Source organism: Mercenaria mercenaria, chromosome 10 (assembly GCF_021730395.1).
Source record: "Mercenaria mercenaria strain notata chromosome 10, MADL_Memer_1, whole genome shotgun sequence".
NCBI lineage: Eukaryota > Metazoa > Mollusca > Bivalvia > Venerida > Veneridae > Mercenaria > Mercenaria mercenaria.
This window is the reverse complement of record NC_069370.1, coordinates 70,746,347-70,764,179: the sequence shown is the minus strand read 5'-3', so window position 1 is coordinate 70,764,179 and position 17,833 is coordinate 70,746,347.

Genomic DNA, 17,833 nt, shown 5'->3' with positions numbered 1-17,833 from the left:
TTTCATTATATGACGAATTGTTTGGTCAGTATAAAGATATTCCATTCAGTAATTATCATACAGTATACTTTGATTAAAGACATGTGTGTAATTTAAACATTCTTACCTGACAGTCTGCTTTATTTCTTTCGTCAGCAAAGACAACATTTCTTTTTTTTCCACCATCATACAAATTAAAATTGTTCCTTACTTCTAAAAATTCATTTTCTTTTTCACATAATATCTATTTTTACCACAATACATTTTCTCCGCCTTGAATGACAGTCGCAGCTCCATGTCACTGAGGTTGCTATTTAAGAGATATACCGGAATCATTGCGTACTATTATGCAAAGACATATAAAACATAGTCACCTGGGTAATCAAGACCGTAACTTAATTTCGAGAGTGTCCCCTGATTATGGCGGATTTTCAAAGTTACTGAAAGCAAATAAGATGCTTTGATTATAATACCTTAATGCTTCGGTTCATAAGCCATTAAAGAACCAAATGATCAATATATCACGTGGCGGAGCTTTTTTGTGAATCACAAAATAAACATTTCACGTGATATCTAGTATCATAAAATCTATAAAATTATGTTTTATGCTATATATTTGGAACTTTAATGGACATTCTTTAAAAAGATAAAGTGTAGTTAACAAAAAATCTAAATTTCGAAGATATGAATCACTCAAGGACTATAACTACACACTGGGACTGCCTGATATAAATATCTTTTTTTTTCATATCGACATGTATCGCGCACAGAAGTCAGTATCCGTGATTTAGATAATTATGAATAACTTGAATTCCGCACGAAAATAAGTAGTGTAGAACACCCCCTCCCCGTGAAGATGATTATTGTTATTTTTGAATACTGAATAAATTGATCCACATTGAAGTATAGTTGGATATAAAACCATAGGCTGAACTTTGTTAATTGAACATTTTATTTTCACTTCGACTTTTTAAACCACATTTCCAATATCATGTATGCCTAACTGCGACACGTTTAAGTTACGTGAGATCACGTTAGAAATAAAACAAAATCTTTGTTATTACTTTAATCAATTCATGTGATTTTTTTTTTTTTTTCATTTTCTGAACCTAAATTGTCGAATCATAAAGTGCCCGAATAAATAGTCCATTAATCTCAAATCATCATGATAATGCGTATTAGTTAAATCTAATTGGTTTGCAAATCTCTACATATTTGTCCTTGCATTTCCGGTGGTATTTCTATAAATCAACTCATTATTGATATAGATTAAAATCATGTAACGCTAACGTTATTTTTCTATTTTGCAAATCATTTTTTTTTGCCCTACGTAGAGTGCGCATGCGCGAAAATTGTTGCCGCGTTGCCAAGGAAGTAGCTCCCTGTAAAAAGGTCTACACATATGTATGTGCAATGTTATTAAGTCAGAAAATATACAAAATTTGATTTGAATTGCATAAAATCTGTATGATGATTTAGCAACGGCTAGAACGTTCTACTAACTTAACAATAGAAACTAACTTACCTCTCAGTGAATCATATACATTCTTGTTTTCCATTTCTATAGTATTTTGTAGATGTTCATACATGCCTCTGTTAATCAAAAGATCTAACTTTGTTACTAAACAATTGCCCTTTTTCTTTGAAAACGAGACTATCAATGAAAGTAGATCACATTGCTCATTAATTAAGAAAATGAAGTGATATTGAGAAATAATTGGCCAGATTTAACAGTACTATTATGTCCTGGGTCTCCTTTTGTATAACAGGTGGCCTACAGCTCTTCTAATGATTATACAACTAACAGCTATTCAGGATTGGTACTATATTGTGAAAACCCGATATCCCTCAAGTGTTCAATACTAAGTAATATGGTCATAGCGTCAACCTACCAGTCTTGGTGTTATGGGTTCGAGTCTCGTGTCTGACCGTGTCATAAGGATGCTTTTTATTTACGCAACTTTAATGGGTGAGCAAATGCCACACTTATCTTGGTCAATTTATTGGAGGAAATACACTAGAATTCATCATCTGTTGTTTGAAAAGTTGAACAATTTTGAATTTTTTAATGCATTAATGTGTTGTAATTAAAATGGTCGAGAAAAGAAATCATTAAAATAAATACTATAACAAAACAATTAAAATAATAAAAAGATGATTTTACATAAAATATTGTAAAAACAAAATCAATGTTGATAAAGTAACAATAACAAATTAAACAAGAGCTGTGAAATGACAGCATGCTCGAATTCGAAGGATTGTAAGTAAAATAGATTTTCTGTATAATAACAGATTTTGTTCAAAGTCAACCAAGTATCTGCATTACTTTTGAAGATTTCATGCACAACTTTTAGCTGCGTTTTAAAATTTTCGGGGGGGGGGGGAAAAGGGTCATGAATTTTCCAAAATTAAATTTAAGGAGTAACTGTTAGGATCCATGCACATTTTTAACATTTTTTATTCACCTCATCCGTGTATATATTTTCAATAAATGTCTGCTGACTTTTGAGAGAGCAATTTGTATGCAATTTGAGACTAGTTCAAGATGGTGGATAATTTTGTTAAATTCATATAAGAGTTACTGGACTTGATGCTGTAATCTTATATTTTTACCTGGAAGATATGTGTGAAGTTTTAACGTAGTAACTGCAGTGGTTAAAACATGGTATTGCAGTCTTTGGAAATCTTTCACCAGATGTACGTTAAAAGGGGGCATAACACTGGATATACTGCAGATAGATTTATGCAATCTGTCACAGTAATGAACAGTGTCACTAAGTAAAGTATAAAAACTTTAAACATTAAAGTTTTAAAGGACATACTTCAGACAGTGTTTTGCATCTTGGATTGTACAGCAAGTTTCAATGGACATCTTTAGTTTTTAAGAAGATATTACACTAATATCAAAAAAACTTTTACCAAATTAAAAAGGAGCATAATACTAACAAGAAATATCTTTAAAAATGATGGTCGGCAATTTTAATAAGAAAGAAGTTTTTGAATTTTTCACTAACATTCTCTTCTCGACATTTTCAATTGCAAAACGAAACACCGCACTTTAACAATTTAAATGGTTCCTCTTTTAATTTTTTCGCAAAACGTTCGTAGGGTTGCAATTTTTTGTTTACGTTTATCCTTAGAACGAATATTACAGCGTATTTTGATTAGATTCATGAACGGTTCATGAGAAGAGTTCATTAACGTGTTTTATTTTTTAGCTAAATTGGTCCCTATCCCCATTGTAACAAAATAGCAGGAGAACCTTACATATTGTTACACAATCGAGTTGATAAAATCATTACATTGTTAGTTGGTTAATGCGAAGAAAGCATATCTACTTTTATTAGCTATAGTGGGTCCCTAATGGGCCCAAGTTCCTATAATAATTTGTAAGAGGACCTATAAAAGATGCCCAACCAATATGACAAAGAATCCCCAAGCTGTTCTGAGACGCTTATAAAGTCCTTTCTAGTTTTAGCTCTAGCAGCCCCTAAAAGGGGTCAAATGTCCCAGCTGAACAAATTTGGCTGTCGGGCCTATAAAGATGCTACAAATCAAGTTTGATTTGATACATGAGAAAAAATCAATTAAGGATTTTTTATTTATTAGTTTTATTTATTTCTAAATGGCCCTGATCCGCTTTAACAAATGCATATTCGCTATTCATGAATCTTTGCCAATTCGTCACACCTTCAAAAGTGAAGGTAAGCAAAACATACAATTGTAATCATTTCATATTTCTGTTTCAATAGAGCAAGTTTGACCGTATTCATATCACCTAGATAACCTGTATGCACGTACCTTCATTTCAGTGTATGAATTCAGTCATTATATAGCATTATATATAATGAACAGATTTCAACTGAGTTCAATATTTGCATACCATACTAAAGAAAAATATTCATTATACAAATCAGTTAAATAATTTATAACAAATATATCAAAGCAAACAAGTACTGCATTTTCATATGCAATCTGAATAAGTCACAAAAGCAAGAGAAATTTTTTGATACAGCACAATTGTAACAAGGAAAATCTTTTAAAAAAAACCTTCTCTACATAAAAGTACTCTTATCAACACCCTTATTCATGTGAATACGCATAACCGTATTCAGCTCTTTCTTTAATGTCGATATATGTTGGTATTTGAACAGGTTTTTTATATCAGATTTATTAACCTTACTTATCATTTTTGAAATATATCAATGTTTTGCTAAATATCTGATCCAAAGGAGCTTTAAAATTCTGTTGAACACAGGTCGTTTAGGATAAACGCTTTGTCTACTTTCACTCAGCGTAGCACACAACAGAGTGAAAGAAATTGACACTCTCTTCGTCCAACAATCAGGCAGAGTGTGCATAAATCTTCCATTTTTGATCATTATCTATAATGCGTTTCATAGTTTTGGATTTTGCAAACTGAAGTCCACTTGCATAGTAACGAAAACCAATTTAGACGTCTCGCCAAAAAAATATTGCAGGAAAGTTCATAACTTGGAACGGCTGACGAACTTCGTCACTATGAGCTATGACTTCATTTTTAATTGAATTCTCGTAGAAAGGAGGAAGCTATGGACTCTTTAAAATAGCTTTAACCAACGCATACGCCGACCCGACGAACGACCGACGCCGTGGCGAGTTGCAATGCTTTCCTTAATCTAATAAGACGAGATAAAAGAAATTGTTTCCCGAACTGAATTAAACCCTATGGTAACCCCTCCATAAAAGCCACATTTTTACGATTACACTAACCGTGTTTAGCGTTTTGACCTATGTAATCGGGTAGCTAATCCAAGTGACATTCGGTATCATACACCCGGGTATACGCTCGATTTCAGGTATTATCACTTTGGTTTGGCCAGCCCTGATAATTTTAGTTAATATAAATCATTTCCTGGATAAACTGTTGCACAAATTAACGAAAGGGCCGTAGTAATCGCGAAGATTTAAAGGTGGCCAAATAATGCTTCCGGACAATGATTTACACTTTTAATGTAAAACAATATCATGATCTTTGCTATTTTCATCGTGAATTTTTAATAATCAAAACCCTAAGGCAAGGTGTGAATTGGCCTGCACTCAGTCTCAAATCGTAAAATTAATGCGAACGTTAGAAACATTTTAAACCAAAAAAGCCTGATTTTCCTATAAATTGGCTGCTGGGTTTGACAACCAGGATAAAAACACCGACTTAATGCCACCTTGCAGCTTTTAACCAACTTTCTCAGGAATAATTAGAGATAAAGATTAACATTACAGAGGTAAACTCCTTCTATTCAAAATGTTATAATAGATTTTCGTACACATTATAATGTGTGAAAATAGCTGACTTCATAATATATTTATAGTAAATTATTCGATAAATTCTTGATAACTTACGGTGTAGAAGATTGATCATTCTGTCCCATTTCTGGTTGCGTTCGTGGCTGCATTACATTGTTTCTACTGGAACTGTGTTATGAAAAGAAAGCATCGTAAACTTATAGTAACTGAACAAACTTATTTATTTCTTTCCAAGATACATTTTGAAAATATACTTTTGGCACTTACCTCAACGCTTTTATTAAAGAGATAATTATACGCAGTACCCGTACTATTTGGTAGGGCATTTTAATTACAATTAATACGGACTCATTTTCAATAAACTCCTAAATGTAAGAGATTTATTGGTACCTATTTCTGTTTGTATTCTTCCTGGGTGCTTCTGAAATCAAATATTTAACAACACAAAGATTAAACAGATAGACAAGATTTGAATTTTTGACTAATGAGGTAGTATAGACCTTAATTTGTTATGTGCACAACGCCCACCGACCGTAAGCTCATATGTGAGGTTTACACACGTTTTTTACGACAAACTAAATGTGTCTTATCCCTTTTTCTTCCTGCATTTTTAATTCTTACAACGACCGATTTGTTGTCTATTAAAAAGAAAACAGAAAATTGTGTGTTATTGTGCATTCTTGCATAAAAATTACCTTTTTTTCACTGGATCCGCCCATGTATTAATGGGAGAAAAATGTGTGCAAACAAGGCAGTTCACATGCTTTTTATTTTTGAAATGCTTTGCCAGGGACGTAAATGTATTTCTGCGCAAATCTGGTATATGCGTCTTGTTTCTGATGCAATCTAATCCATGATGTGTTTTGCTGTATCAGTTACAAGCCCCCAAAAATGCACGTTCTCGCTTCTCCCTTTGTTTACTCCTCTTTTCAAAGTCATCGTCGATTCAATTTTTGTCCATAACCGTGAATGTATAAGAATCGAGTGCAACTTGTGTGATTGTTTGTTTTTAGGAATCATAGTAATGATTTTGGTAAGTATCGATCTAATTTCTCGAAGAATTCATATAAAAAAGTTTGAAAGCTTGTCACTATACGTTCGTACTCATCCATACCCGACATGTGTTCGTGCTCAAAACAACTCGAATATAAAGTTATCAACCTTGAAATTGTGTTCCTGAGTACCATTTTTTAATGCATGAAAAACTATTGGTTATGTCATGTCATGTTTGTAATAACGAGAGATAAAAAATCGTTTAAAAACTTCCAGAACATGTTTTGGTAGCGTTGTTGATTTCTGGGCCCAGGTTATGGGTATTTAAAACATGTTTACCATTTCCAAGAACAACAGAATGCTAATTAGAAAATTTACCGGAAGTGTAAAGTCATTATATATGAAAAGAATATATTCAGTCATGTAATGTTTTATGCAAAAATAGCAATAATACACGTTTGTGTTGTGTATTAACGTCTGCAGAAGCCCTTGGGATATGTTTGTGACCTGGACCTTCGGTCTCGGCCACAAACATTTCCGCGGGCTTCTGCAAATGTTAATACACCCTAGCACTATTCAATTTTCTGACGTCACAATTATTACGTCAAAACGTCAAACTGGAGTGGCGCGCTGGAAAAGAAACCAACAGAAAACAGGCAAATATTTGATGAATATCGTCAAGGATGTACACAATAATCATTGACAACGTGTCAGAATCGAAATAATATATTTCAAAACGTGATTTGCACTTATTCAACGACAAATCATTAAATAAGATGTATTATTTCTTAGATAATGCTGAAATAATTAATAAATTAACGCAACAACGCTTCAAAACATTGTTGCGTTAAAATGACGCCATCGATGTCATGACGTTACGTGCCAGTTTCCAAGGGAAAATTATTGGTTAGAAAACACCAATAGTTTTCTCTTGGACATTATGGCGTGTACGGCCTTCAATAAATCGAAATATGTATATCTAATTACATTTCTTTCATTTTCGCTTCATTTTAGACCCACAAAAGTATCGGATGAAAAACATGTGTATAGTGATACTTGTAATTTTCGTGTGAATGAGATAACCCCTGTATACATCGTTGGCATTGCTGGAGAAATTCGTTTAATAAAACTTTTTAATACACATACATGTAAAATGTAGCAAATTTTCTCCAAATGTATAGTAATATGCTGTAAATGCAGTAAAAAAATCAATTTTGAAAAAAAAATCACTTTTTGGGTTTGTTTACATGACTGACCAATCAGAACAGGCAAACATTACCTTATCCCAGGTATACGCTTACCCTATTCCCAGTAAGTTACTGCACCTTTTTGAATTGGTGGTCTTTGGCCTAATAGCGTTTATTTTGAAAGTACGTAATTCTGATCATCTTTTATTCATTTAAGATTTTTTTAACAGCCATTATTTGCCGAAATATTTTATTAGTCTTTCGCTTTGAATGATAATCAATATTTTGCGGTTTTTATGTACTTATATTAAAATGTCACGCGGAATGTAAGAAAATGGATGATGGTACAAGATGTTATTGGGAATATAGTTAGGTCCAAGGTAACTTATTACGACCATTTTCAAATATAGTTAGGCAATTTGATTTCTAATACCTACTTTTTCCGTTTCCATTGATAAACAATGCTCTAAAACTGTTCATATTTCAATAGAAAATAGTGATATCTTGAATTAAATTAATGTTACCATGGAAAAGAACCCAGTGACCTTTATATCTATATGTAAATTCCAAAGGTCTTGCCACTGATATATTTAAGGAACAGAGTTTCAGCTTTTTTTTAATCGGTATTTCAACACTACCAATGAGATAAATGCAAGCACAACATTTTTCCATAAAACAGGTCAGAATAGAGTACTGCTGTAAAGTATTGTTAAACTTTATATTTGTTTAATTAATCAAATAAACGAACATATTACTTACTTTAAATAACATTATTTGAACGCTACATTAAACAAGAAAGATAATTATTTAATATTGTTCACGAAATACATAAAAAGCAAGATATATACGATATTTCAAACGTATCTGCTGACATGGTTACTTTAAACGTTAAGATACATATGATATCATGCAAAGTGTCTTGATATTCTGCTAAAAATATAACGCTAATGTTCCATTTATGCCATAAAGTGAATAGAACTGAAGCCGTCGAAAACCCTGTCATCATACATAGTTGTTTAAAATTTTTTAGAGAAAATGCGTTACCATGGAAACACAAGCCCCGCGACATATACATTTTAAACTTATATTAGAAAGGCACGTGCATAATAATAAAATTATTTACTACGGCATATTTCTACGGATAACAGTGAAACCGAAATACACTGAAAAGTGTTTAATATTTGGAAGGTCATGTGCTTCAAACCTGAAGAAAAAGAGATAAACGAACTTGAGATTATAGCAGCTTAAACATTAAATTACACAGACTACAATAAATTGCTACGGTTCAATTAATTTGACTTTACTTGGTGACAAGGTATACTACCTCATTAAACAAAAGCTCATCGGCGTTACATTACACTATAGTAAAATAATGCGTCATTTCATACACATTCTAGGTAAACAGTTTGAAAAACATGATGTTTTCACCGAGTCAGATACCACAATAAAAACAACAGAAAAGCCATATCACTGGTGGTAAACGCGCAATCCATTCCTTCCCGCTGGGATACTCTTAAAATGGGTTGGCGCAACGCCTGGCTGGTGTGCGGCGTAAAAAAAGACGAGAAATTGAGGTAATGTGCAGTTATGATTTTGCTTAGTATGAGACAGAAAAAATTTCTCTAAAAAGCAAAATGCTATCGACACAAATATGAATAATTCATCATATGTGTAAAATTCTGGTTTGTAATTTATGATTCGGCTCTAATATCACAAACTCAGGCGACACGAACTTTAAAAAATAATGAATCTCAAAATGGAAGTTTCTGACCCTCATATGCCTAATCTGAGGACATCTGCTTTTATGATACTCAAATGTTATAGAATAAACGAATATCAAATTATTTCCTTCACTCCTGCTTATTGGGATATCATGGACAAAAAATCCATCGGGAATGGTGTTGCGCACCGGTAATGGAGGTGCTCGTATACATCATAATTATATAATGTATACGCGCACTCCCTTCCCCGGCGCAATCCCCTTCCCTAGTATTTTTTGCCAATCTTTTTCGCAAAAGCAAACATTTCATTCAGTTAATTATATTCATGACTGTTTTTCACATGTTTGATCATTAAACGTCACATTTTTCGCAGAAGAAGGCACACGAGTTATTAGAAAATTTGCATTTTCATGATTCCATTCTTTTTTGACAGTTCGAGCCACAGAGTTTTCGTGATAACAGAGCTGATTCTTAAATTACTAGTTGGTATTTCACATATATGATCTTTATTTCTTTTTGTGTCGGATAGCATTTTGCGTTTTTTCGAAACACGCGTAAATGTGCATTATTTTACAAACAAAAACCCAACCTCCTCGATTATGTATATTTGATGCGCAACACAGCACCGGAAGTCGCGCAACCCATTCTTAGCGTATTCCCAGTGGGAATTGGATTGCGCGTTTACCCCACGTGCATATACGATTAAAAGATCAGTTATAAATTGAGTTAATAATTTCTGATTTTGAAACCCGTTAATAAAATGAAAATAACTGCTAAACTGTGCTGAAAACTCTTTTTTTATGCAATGAATTTATAAATAAAACCAGACTACATACATGTGACCACATACATGTATTTTGTTTTGACATTTCAACTCATTTGAAATGTGCAGGGTGGAGGTGGAGGAATGTTATGAAGTTTCAACTGCATTTTTCTAATGTAAGTTTATTATACAATAAGCAGTTTATTATTTGATAAGACGGTAAATATCTTTAATTATAAACTGATCAATGGGCAAATTGGATACCACTTGAGGACACGCTGGGTACTTTTGTTTAAGTTATATCCCTCTTAATACAGATTTTCAGCTTACTTCGACGCGTACTGCGGACCACGGACTACGTACCTTACATAGGGGTTCTCCTCCAACTGTATGAGGAGTTACATAACTAAACAGTGGCATATTTACATACCTGTTCTAATGCCTGTAATACTGTTTCCATTTGACGATATCTGAGAAAAGACAGTTATAGAGTTATTAATATCGTCTTTTGTATATGACTTAACGATATAGTTGTCTACAAGCATTCTAACATTCGTGGGAGCATTTTATTTTTTTGTAACCCTTTAACCTTTATATCGTTTTTGATTAATGTATCTTATTAAAATCTTTTCGACTACCGTATTTATGACAGAAGCAGAGGATCGGTATCGCAGGCCTGGTCTTTTTTTCTTTCAAGTGCTGAACTTATTTATATGCTTTCCCTGTCAATTTCTTTAAGTTAGCCAGTATTCGTCGCAGAGCAGCGAAACGGTTTTGATTTTCAACGATCAACATACCCTATAATCTAGGATTTAAACCAATGAACCTCCTGGTGAGGAACAGCACTCTCCCTTCCCTGCGTGCGCCGCAAGAGGCGCATCTTTTTATCTCAGGCGATCCCCTATGCGTAGGGATCACGCACATATGTTAACAAGTTTTCCTTATTCTAATATTAAATATTGATATCAAGAATGTATAAGTGTATATTGAAACATTGATTCCGTCTTATTGCACTCGCTACACGCTGAACTGCTATTGGACGAAGCAGTAATGCACGATACTGATGCGCGACACTTTAAATGCACCGCGGTAAAAGATTCCGTCACGTGGTATTTATATATTCTTAACCATTTCAAACCTACAAATTCAGTTTTATCGGGCGGAATTATTCAGTTTTCTCCGGTTCATCCTATCGTGAGATACATGATGGCTACTAGACTGTACGACACCCAGGAACACTGGTTAGGTTAACTGAAACTGCCCCGCCGTTACATTACTGAAATACTGTTGAAAAACGGCGTTACAAAACCCAAAACAAAACACAAAAAAAAAAAAACATTATAACTTTAACAATATAGACCTCAGTTCATGAGTGTAAGATCTTTGTTCAAGTTCCCTGAAGCAATCCCTCACACATGCCATATATAGACATAGGTTCTAAAGGTAATGACTACAAAGCTTTGTCCAATAATGAAGCCTCGACTTCTAAGCTGGTTTATCAAATGACCACACAGACTTGCTCAAATGGTGCGAGTTGACGACGTCAAAAGATATAATTTCGTTGACAATTCTATGCCGTACTGGCATAAAACTTGTTGTTTGGAATATATTGGAATTCTTTCAACCTGGACGCTTCCCAGCCCTATGTTCACAAAAGCAATTTCGTCGCAGCTGGGTTTTAATTGAAATTTTAACAGCTAGTTTTAAGGGTACTTAAGATTAAATTCAGTGACATAATCATATCCCTTACTAAATAGTTACTGAAAATAGTAATGAATTTCAAACTTAAATTTTACATGCAATTTTTTGACCATCAATGAAAATGTTTCATTATCAACTAGCTGAGACTCAAAATGGTTTTGAAGCCCGCCGCTACTTCAATAGGTGGATCGCAGATCACGTAACCTCGTGGTCGTGAGGTTCGAGGCTGACGTTGTTTCTTCTCCGTGACGATTTGTAAAAAATACGCTGTGTCTGACATCATTCCGTTCTCCACCTCTGATTCATGTGGGGAAGTTGGGCGTTATTTGCGGAGAACAGTGTTTGTATGAACCAGGAACATTATAATTTAACTGCCTGCCGTTATACATAACTGAATATAACTGTTGAAAAACGGGCGTAAACTAACTCAAAACAAACAAACAAACAAAATGTTTTGAAAACAAAGTCCAGAATCAGTTCTTTTAGCATGACCTCAGTCATCAGACGTGCCTGTCTTGATCATTTGTTAATTTTTGAAATCTGATATCAAGTTTATGTTAAAACGTATTTCTATTCTTTTTTTATATTTTCAAACTGCGATACATTTGCCTAACTAATTCAGGATGTTTGTCTGCTTAATTATGGTAATGTGTCAGATCTCGTTCGACGATGTATGAGAACTTTCCTCTGTTTAATCAAATGGCTGATGAATCAGTAAGATATTTCATTAAAACTTCTATTTTCTATAATGGACTTCTACAATTATCAAAATTAATAAAACAATTACTTTTTCCGTAATAAGTCTAAACCACTAACACTGTATTATACTAGCAACGAAAATTAAACGGACGTCATTTTATTTCAGAATGTTTGTCTGAATTTTTTTTTCACATATATTTGTACCTTCTTTTCTTATTTTGTGCTAGGAAGAACAAATCTAGGAATCGTAATTGACGAACAAAAATTAAAACTAAACTGTTTTATAGGATTCGCCGTTATCTTAAACCATGTTCTAGTTGTACCTTTTTTTAATTCCTTAACCTGTTATTAGATGAATATTATCGTAGGTACCGGGATTCGAAACTGCAACATTTCAATGTGTTGTCCGTTTCGAGTCCGCGCGGAAGAAATGTCTTAATATCAAACAAAATGTTAAAGCAATACGGATATTGAGAACATGCCTAAAGGTCAAGTAAAATGCGACAGATAATTTGATGCATCTGAAAATTGCGATTACGTGTTTAAATGTAGCCTGTTCACTATCCATATATTTCAAACGGTACAGGCATTGTAATATAGTCAGATAATTATATCACAATACACGAATTTCTAGCAATGAAGGCAAAAAAGTTCTACTCATATAGGTAAAGAACATATATACCCTAGGTATGTTTCTTTATTTCTAAACCTTAAATATTTTGAGAAAAACCCCTGTAAGTCCGACGCTTGTCCGCTGTCCGCAGTCCGCGCGAAGTACGTGTGAAAATCTCTAATTAAAGTTACCCCTATCACTTTGTTCAGAGTATACGACAAAATGGGTTAAAACGTCTACAGACATTGAGAGGAAGTGCAGCGTACAAAATCTAACGCTATTTTTGTAACTTTTGAATTATCTGCCTTAAGTAGTATTCTGAAACTTTTTGAAAGGAATAAACTTAAATTTCACGAGCGGGTGAAGACCAAAATATAAACCAGAACTCACTTGAAAATATATTGATCACATGAATTCTTGAAACATGTTTAGCCACCTTTTTTACACGAACTAATTTACTTATGCGGAGATCATCATACTACCTACAACTATTGTATTAATTAGATCTTATGTATAAAGTGTTTTAACGACCATCGAAAATATTATGGGATGCTAAAATGGGAAATTTTGAATGGCAGAACAGAACGTTTGTTTGTTAAGTGGTGATTAAAAGATCGAAAAAAATCGTAATGCTAATAATGACATAACATGGACAGTATCTGGCAATTTAAGTTTGTAGCCTCGTGACGAAACAAAAGATCTCTTTCCAATTTATCTTACAACTCATCTACTAACTTATTTAGCCAGCTATTGTTCATATCCTTCGTATATACGGTTTTACAATTACCATTTGTGATTGATTTCGTTTCGTCGTTAATGACACACAATATCCGACTCTATAATGACCGTGCACAGCAGCAATCACACACCCTATTGCACCTACTGTTACAGACCTTCCCTCGTCCCCTGCAAAATAATAACAAGCTGCAAAACAACTGCAAAGATATCTAACACCTTTTCCACTAGATAAAAAGACAGTTTTATTACAATTCTTAATTGTAAACGTCTACGTACGCATGGCTTGTGAAGCACTAAGCTCTATTTGTCCTTTCCAAATACGGTAAACCCCCTCTACATACATACAATATTTAAACAGACATTACAACCAAAATTTACAAGATGATCATTATATATTTTATAGATTTGCCCCTAGAAGAAATTTTGCTAGGCTTTAACTTGTTGTGGTGTGGCGTTTAAAACGCAATAATTCGGTTTTATATTAACGCTCGTATCTATGGTTTTGTGCTGTCATATTTCTCATATATAAGTTTTCTTATTAGCAGTGATTAACTCCCATCATGTTTGGTTTCTATATTGACATTTTATTTGCCCGGCTCTAAACAGTAGCTCACAAAGGCCCCCCGTGTGATACAAATTCCCACTTAACATTTCAGTGATAATCACTGCCATTAATGTGACTTGTTAAAGACATCATGTGCTAACCATCAAGTACACATAAAATAGCTAAATGCAAGTCTTTTTCGTTTCAGATGATAGGTCCTAATTTTGCGCACAGTCATATACTTTAAAAGCAGAATGGTTAAAAAATCTACTATTTATATACATATATATAAACTATTTGATTGATACCTAAACAATAAATGAGCCATAAGGGGCATAGCCAGCGAAAATAGACGAAAATAGATGTTGAGGGATAACTCAGGGCGGGGGGGGGGGGGGGGGGGGGGGGTTGAGGCAATGATTCCACGAAAACATTTTGAATTGTACATGTATCTCTGGTGCATTTTGATATATATTTGGAAATATAATCTCCCCTTTTGGAATATTATGTTTGTGAATATCATGTGCAGGCTCAGGCCTTTGAACCTAATAGGTGATTATGCTAATAGCTACCCTGTGTTACTTATCTCATGAAAATTTGAGTAAAATGTCTGAAAAGGTTCACCTTATTTTTTAATAATTGTTTTCAGGTAAAACAAAAGGCACAACCAGTCTGGTTAGTAGAGAAAGGGAGAAGAAGCAAAATACAACTATAAGACGGTGGGTCTCCTGGACTTTAGCTTCACATAAAACCACTGAACGTAGCGTTAAGAAAGCTCTGAGGTCTGCATTGTAGGCATTCAAAAATATATGCTTGCCGTTTTAGGTTTTTTCGTTGGGTGCAGCTCTCAGATAGTGTATACATAGTATACCAGGGTGTAGGAGTGTTTTTTTTTTCTTCAAATTTTGGGGACCAGGACGGGAGAAGTTGCAGGAAGGGGATTCCCATCCTGCAAAATGTTCGTGTTTTAAACACCTAATCCTGCATTATGCTGCAGATTAAGAGGAAGAAATTTCTGTCATCAAGTGTCTGGGGTGTTCTTACCAGAAGAAAAGTTTGTTTATTAACTGATCTTTTTTATTAAAAGAATTAAAAATAATAAAATATTCTCATTTCACTGTCTGTCTATCTGTTTGGGAACTATGTTTCAATAAAATGGTTATCTTATTTATTTTAAAAAAAGAAGTGTTGCAACCTTTCTATAAGAAGGAGGTTTGGGGTCCTCCCCCGGAAAAAATAAAAATTTGTACATTCTAAGAGGATAATACTGAAATACGGCAGTCGGTTACTCTAGGTATAAGTTACATTATGTCCAATTATCCTTGAGAAAAATTAACCTTTATTAGGGTGCTAGACCCTTGTAGGAAGTGGTACAATTGATGATTGTTTCAACAGACAAATGCAAAATTCTAGTGAGCTTTTAGGATAAAGTGATTGTATATTCATATCTATAAAAAGAAAACATATATACGCTCAACATGTGGTGCCCCTGCTCATATGCCTATTTATACAGTAAAGCTAACAATTATAATACTTTCAATTAATCAGTGTTTTATATTTGAATGTTGTTGTTCTTCCTTAATTATAGAGAAAGAGTATTATGTATTGACACACACATAGATATAAAATATTAAATCTAAAACCCATTCAAAAGCAAAGAACAGGACATTCAAAGTAAAGGAAATATTTTTGTTTATGTCTAACCTGGAGCCAGATTTTTTTCCCAGTGATTTTGGAGTCAGAATTTTTTTTCATTATGTTGAAGCCAGAATATTTTTTCAAGCTAATCCAAAGTCAGATTTTTTAAACAAAAAGCAGGAGCTGTCATTATTAATAACAAATGCCCCCGAAGCGTGCCCAAGAATGCTACAGTTCTATCCGCAAATATGCCAGAATAGTTTAGGTATGAATCATTTTGTTACCAAATGTGTTCTCTAAAGGTAACATTGACCTTGGAGCTAGGGGTCGGGGTTTTGTGTATGACACATCAACTCATTATAGGGAACATTTGTGCCAAGTAATTTTAAAATCCCTTCATCTATGGCGGAGTTATGGGCCGGACAAGGAACGAACCATGTTAATGTTTAACCTCTCAGTATGATCTTGACCTCGGGGTTAGGTGTCTGGGTCTTGCGCATGACTTGGTGTCACATATTGAACATTGACGCCAAGTGATTTCGAAAGCCCTTGATGGATGGCACAGTTATGAACCGGATACGAAACAGGCCCTGTTGACGTTTGACTTCTAAGTGTGACCTTGATCTTTGAGCTAGGGGTCTAGGTCTTTCGTACACATCATCTAATTATGGTGAACATTTATGCCATGCTACTTTAAAATCCCTTCATGGATAATAGAGTTATGGACCGGACACGAAACTGAACCTGTGAATATTTGACTTCTAAGTGTGACCTTGAGCTTGGAGCTAGGGATCTGGGTCTTGCGCGTCGTCTCATTGTACGATTTCAATATGCCCATGTTTGGGAGCATAAAAATCTAGTCCCCCATAAGAATATCAAATGATCGGCCCTTATTCCGAACAATTATACATATATTACATTTTCCAAGTTATATTTACAAGTAAAATGTTGAATTACGGTTAGGCTCAATATCATACTCTTAACATCTCTTGTCATCAGGTAGGATAATTAATTGCCTTACAATTAATAAGGTTCTTAGTAGTTAACTGTTAACCAGGGTGATCTAAGGTTATATTAACCATCTTTCACTAGGCTGTATGATTCAACCATTAGATAAGTTAGAAGCTTAAAACTTACTTATAAAACTGTTTGCAGTATCTATAAAGAAAATAACAATGAAGCTTGGGAGCCAGGCTAGGCACATAATCATGTCCCAAAAACTTTTAAATTCTGATTTCAGAGTTGAAGGTTAAAACACCAAACTAGCCTAAGAAAAGTTTGTGATAGCTATCAAAATTCACCTATTCTATTATTTCGGGACAATAAAATAAGAAAAAGATTTCTGTGAAGGTCATCATTAACACACTGTTTCACTGGATGATTTACGATAATTTTCGACTTACACTGTTACCATGCAATTCTATTTGCATTTCGCTACAACGAGAATCTTATATATATAAGTAATTATATATATATATATATATATATATATATATATATATATATATATATATATATATATATATATATATATAAGTAACCTTGAAAATGACCGAAATGCAACCCAATTTTTCATTTCAATAAATTAAGGAGAGGTACACGTTTTCTATTTTTCAGATGGTGGCATTTTTTGGTTAGGTTCATTAGGTAATGTACATACCAAATATCTTATAATACATTGTGTTTCCAATTTTTGAAGTTGTTCCTTCTTTTTACAAGTCTACCTAACAAAAAGCGAGATATAAAGCGAAGCCATGTTTGACCACAGGTTCACGATTTGCATAAGTTTGATACAACTTTATTAAATGATGATAAACACATACAACCTAAAAATGTTACAGAGACGACTTTTAAATTTATTTAAAGTTTTTCTATTTGCTGCCATAGTTATAGGAGTTCTTTAGATATTAACTACATGCACTAGTATTTTGCAACCTCCACAAAAGATTGCCCAGGGCAATATCTGGCGAGGTG